This window comes from Salvelinus namaycush, chromosome 22, assembly GCF_016432855.1.
Source record: "Salvelinus namaycush isolate Seneca chromosome 22, SaNama_1.0, whole genome shotgun sequence".
In the NCBI taxonomy this organism is placed as follows: Eukaryota; Metazoa; Chordata; class Actinopteri; order Salmoniformes; family Salmonidae; genus Salvelinus; species Salvelinus namaycush.
Genome location: NC_052328.1, coordinates 24,878,627 through 24,884,626, shown reverse-complemented (window position 1 = coordinate 24,884,626; position 6,000 = coordinate 24,878,627).

The window sequence follows — 6,000 nt, the reverse complement described above, 5'->3', positions numbered from 1 at the left end:
ATAGGAACTATTGTGTGGATTATAATGAACACATTTTTTGTAAGGGAAAATCGAGTCTGAAATTACAAACTTCAGAAGCCTTTAAAAACCTCAAACCAGGAAAGTTCTCCTGCAACAGGGTGATCAAATTAAGATCCTATATCTGTATGTGGTCCTTTGGCAGTGTTGCTGAACCTCTGGCATTGCCTCCGTAAGATCATTCTACAAAAATGTCTTCATGTTCAATGTCTTGCTTCTTGCTCACTCCGCCTGCCACCTCATGGACTCCAAAGAGCTGTCAGTCCTGGTCTGAGTCACCAGGACGCAAAAACCCTTTTATCAAGTCTGAGATCTTCTTTAAGCTCTCCTGAGTGTCACCATGGCAACTGTAAAAGCTATTGAAAAGAATGTACTGAGCTCTACCAAAAGTAATTTATTAAACGCTGTACATTGACAGTGAAGAATTTCAGCTTCAGTATAATTTAGCAGGGAGCAATGTATGTCATGATATTAGTCAACCTATGCTTTTTTTTAAATAATTGCTTCCAACACTATGCCCCCCTCCTTTGGGGAAGAGCACATTTGGTTAATACAGGAGTAATATAGGAATGTAGCTATAATCTCGCAACTCTTGCCTGGGGGAAGCTCTGTGCCGACTAGGCCAAGCCAGACAGGTCCCTTCGCTCTGTCCTCAGGTTGAAGGATGGCTGTAATCCTGGTGGATCCCCAACCCACTCCAGAAGATCACGTCACGTCTCTGCTTGGAGCCACAGCGTTTTTCCCAGGCTCTCTGGTGTCGGCGAAGGAACTCGATAGGCTGCTCCTGAGACAGGGGGCTGGGGGTGGAGAATGTGGTCTGGAAGAGCATTTAAATGTCCCAGCGCTCCCGAGGGACGTAGATCTGGGGGTGACAGCGATGTAACATGACCCCACAGGGAATAACATCACCTGGGACAGCCAGCTCCCCCACAGTGGGGGAGAGAGATAAGGTGGAGGAAGGAAAGTAGGGACAGAAAGACAGAGAGACAAGCATACAGACAGAGAGAGAGCGAGAGAGAGTGAGGGGGGGATAGGGAGAGAGAGAGAACATCTTAAGCAGAGAGGGATGTCAGCATATAGAGAGAAAGGAAGCCGTGAGAGAATGTGAGTTCAGAAGTTGAATTGGAAAGGGGAAAGATAGTGAGAGGTCGATACTCACACCTAAAAAAAACTTCCTCAGTCATGCGATTCAAATTCCCATTGGATTTCATACAGAGCAATGCCATGACCAGCTAATGACACAGTAATGTCACAATATTCATAGTGTTATTATTGCAGACTGGCAGTAGTGATGCTGTTATGATATTTTTAGCTCTCTGAAAACTGAGTAGAACAGGAGAGGAGGCGCCCCTTGTCATAATTTATGGTGTAGTCTAAATGACCGTTTTGAAGAGCCACACTGAGCCTTCACTGATTCAGCTACTTTACCCAACACTGTGTTTGGCCTGGGTTCACAGACACACACTCTCACTCATGCATTACAATTATCTTCACCTCACTACTCATAATAGAATGTGTGTGTGTGTGTATGTGTGTGTTTCTGTGTGTGTGTGTCTTTAATATTCTTTAAAAGGAAATGGATATTCGATTGGCAGATCCAAAAGTTCACTTACATAGCTAATAGAGGAATGAGAAACAGGATGAGAGAGAAAGTGAGTTCTCTGGTAAGCAGAGATGATGGGGAAATGAAATGAGAAATCAGAGTGATTGGTTCAGGGTTAGGGTGAACACACGGAGCTACACCCACTCTATGCTGACATGCTTTTAGCATATAGATGTGATTTATCAGATTTTCCTTTGAGCCTGGGATAGTCCATTCCCCCACCATAGGCTTTAATGAGGAACCCAGAGACTGTTTGTTCTGTTCTGTCATTACTTCCCTCTTTTCTCAGCAACAAATTTGAGATTGTATTGCTTCTGTAAGAGTGTTTTGCAAAAAACGTACCATTACAAATCTGGTTTTAACAGTAGAAACATGCAATACTGAACTAAAGGCATCAGCTCAATCACAGAATAGATCACTGAGTACTTCTCCTTCAGTTTATTTGATAAGCCTGTTTTGTGTGATGTAGCAGCCTTTTTGAAGAGGAGTTAGTCGAGGTTGGAAGGGGGTAGTCTCAGTCGGAGGGGGTGTGAAATTACTGCAGGGATAGAAGGCTAGGCCAGGGAGGGCTTTGGCGGTTTGTAGTGGGCTAGTTTGGTAGTTAGTTGTTGTTGTCAGTGACACATTTCTGGAGCCTGTGGTCAATAGGAGTGTGGAGTGTAACAACCTCCCACCGAGACTGTGTGAGACTGTTAACGAGATACCCCAGAAAGCAAATCAACAGTGGGTGTAAGTGTGTGTGTGCTTGCATGCACATGTGCGTGCATGTGGTGTGCCGCGAGCATGTGTACATGCGTGAGTGTTGTATGCGTGTGTTTGTTTGCTAATGAAACACCTCAGAAAACAGACCTCATCTCTCAAGAGGACTGTGAGGAGTGTGAGGAGTGTGAGGAGTGTGAGGAGTGTGAGGACTGTGAGGAGTGTGAGGAGTGTGAGGAGTGTGAGGACTGTGAGGGTGTGTGCTTCTCTATTTATATGTGTGTGTCTGTCAGAGAGACAGGGATCAAAAGCGAGAGGCCCCTTTTCTAGGTACAAAGAGCACACCATAGATCTATCCTACTTAACAAATATGGATGCATGTTGCATGTTGGCGTCTTCTGTCCGTGTTCACTACGTCTGTGATCTTACAGACTCATAGATACAGTTTCATCTCAGAGTGGAGAGGCCCCCCATTACCCTACATATAGAACAGGCCAGGGTGCCGGCAGGAAGGCATTAGCCCGGCCAATCCCTCAGCCAGACACTAATTGAAGACAGAGAGCCAAGCTGTAGCCAGAGCAACCAGAGCGGCCATCGGAGCTTGTTGCACCAAATGTCCTGAGTTGTGCCTCACACACACATACAGTGAAAATGAATTCTCTCTGACACTTAAAGGGATACTTTGGCATTTTGGCAATGAGGCTCTTCATCTACTTCCCCAGAGTCAGATTAACTCATTTATAATTTTTTTTGTCTGTGTGTCCAGTATGAAGTAAGTTGCTAACTAGTGCTAGCACAAGTGAAAACTAGCGTTAACGCAATGAGTGGAAGTCTATGGGTATCTGTAGCACAATGACTGGAGGTCTATGGGTATCTGTAGCACAATGACTGGAGGTCTATGGGTATCTGTAGCACAATGACTGGAGGTCTATGGGTATCTGCTAGCACGGTTGCAGATACCCATAGACTTCCACGCATTGCGCTAATGCTAGTTTGCAATTGTGCTAGCACTAGTTAGCAACTTCCTTCAAACTGCATGCAGAGACATAAAAAATCTGACTCTGGATAAGCAGATAAAGGGTCTCATTGACAAAATACTGAAGTATCCCTTTAATGATATGTGATTAATGCGAGCGGAGAGAACAGGGAGGGAGGGTTGGAGGAAACATCAGAGGGGTCTGGAGATGATGTAATGGAGGCCGGGGGATAGGGTGGATGGGTGAGAACTGGTGGGGGAGGGAGGGAGGCTCTTATCCATTTGTGTCATGAATAAATCTCAGCAGATAGGAGCAGCAGCAAAGCTCAGTTTGAAAGAGAATTGTGGCCTATTTCCCCCTAAGGATACTGATCACTTCTTAGACCTGCAAGGTCTGCTCTGGATGTCATCTCTTATTGGGATTGGGATTTGGGTAGGATAAACTGATCCTGGATCTGCATTAGACAGTTGACCTTTCCCCTAAGGCAGAGGCTATCCCTTTCCACAGGCAGGCCAAAGGGAGATCCTGGTGGTGCCAGTCTATGAACCTGGTAGAGCTCCAGAAGAGCTCCAGATCTGATGGGCGGCTCTCCAGACTCTGGGCAGAGGCAGGGTCACTGGAAGGGTAGCCTGCTGTAGAGGTGGTTGGTCCATGTGGACAAAAAAACATGAGAGGTGTCAGTGTGGCTGAGTAACAGGTGTAAAAACCTGAGTGGGAACATGGGGAGAGGTCTTTGCATATACAGTGGGGCAAAAAAGTATTTAGTCAGCCACCAATTGTGCAAGTTCTCCCACTTAAAAAGATGAGAAAGGCCTGTACTTTTCATCATAGGTACACTTCAACTATGACAGACAAAATTAGATTTTTTTCTCTCCAGAAAATCACATTGTAGGATTTTTTATGAATTTATTTGCAAATTATGGTGGAAAATAAGTATTTGGTCACCTACAAACAAGCAAGATTTCTGGCTCTCACAGACCTGTAACTTCTTCTTTGAGAGGCTCCTCTGTCCTCCACTCGTTGCCTGTATTAATGGCACTTGTTTGAACTTGTTATCAGTATAAAAGACACCTGTCCACAACCTCAAACAGTCACACTCCAAACACCACTATGGCCAAGACCAAAGAGCTGTCAAAGGACACCAGAAACAAAATTGTAGACCTGCACCAGGCTGGGAAGACTGAATCTGCAATAGGTAAGGAGCTTGGTTTTAAGAAATCAACTGTGGGAGCAATTATTAGGAAATGGAAGACATACAAGACCACTGATAATCTCCCTCGATCTGGGGCTCCACGCAAGATCTCACCCCGTGGGGTCAAAATGATCACAAGAACGCTGAGCAAAAATCCCAGAACCACACGGGGGGACCTAGTGAATGACCTGCAGAGAGCTGGGACCAAAGTAACAAAGCCTACCATCAGCAAGGGCATTGAAGATGACAATGATCCCAAACACACCGCCCGGGCAACGAAGGAGTGGCTTCGTAAGAAGCATTTCAAGGTCCTGGAGTGGCCTAGCCAGTCTCCAGATCTCAACCCCATAGAAAATCTTTGGAGGGAGTTGAAAGTCCGTGTTGCCCAGCAACAGCCCCAAAACATCACTGCTCTAGAGGAGATCTGCATGGAGGAATGGGCCAAAATACCAGCAACAGTGTGTGAAAACCTTGTGAAGACTTACAGAAAACGTTTGACCTCTGTCATTGCCAACAAAGGGTATATAACAAAGTATTGAGATAAACTTTTGTTATTGACCAAATACTTATTTTCTACCATAATTTGCAAATAAATTCATTAAAAATCCTACAATGTGATTTTCTGTATTTCTTTTTCTCATTTTGTCTGTCATAGTTGAAGTGTACCTATGATGAAAATTACAGGCCTCTCTCATCTTTTTAAGTGGGAGAACTTGCACAATTGGTGGCTGACTAAATACTTTTTTGCCCCACTGTAGAAGACCATCTTGTCCCGTGTGATTTACAATAATAAGTGCATTCAGGGAGGAGACAACCACAACACATAGCTTAATAATGACCCTCTTCAATATAACACAGAGGAAACACAATGGAAATCTCTGATCTCTGGAATTACCACATCGAAAAGGTGTTACATAAAGCTGTGTGGGAAGATGTGATCAACTCTGAAAGTCAGAGTCCACATTATGAAATACAGTCAGCTAGGAGTACTGCTGTGGAGGCTATGTATCTGCTGAAATGACGATGATCTGGGATTTGACTCTCTGTGTGTGTGTGTTTGTGTGTGCACGTGCAAGTACAAAATATAGTTGGATCTCTCCCTCTAGATTCTCCAGACACAAACACTTTACTAGTGTAATTCTACAGGCTCCAAGTCTGAGCACTTAATAACACACTTCCTAGACCGGCAAAGTCAGCACAGCCCAAGATCACTGTCCGGAGGCTGAAACCCCCACAGTGCACAATACAGCCACGACTGAGAACCATCCCATACACGCATGCACTCACTCACTCACACACACACACACACACACACACACACACACACACACACACACACACACACACACACACACACACACACACACACACACACACACACACACACACACAGACACACACACCCACCCACACACACCCACACACACACACACACACTCTCTTTCTCTATTACACTACAACCAAGCTTATATTATACCTATTCTGTAGGGTCAAGTACTATATATCTAGAC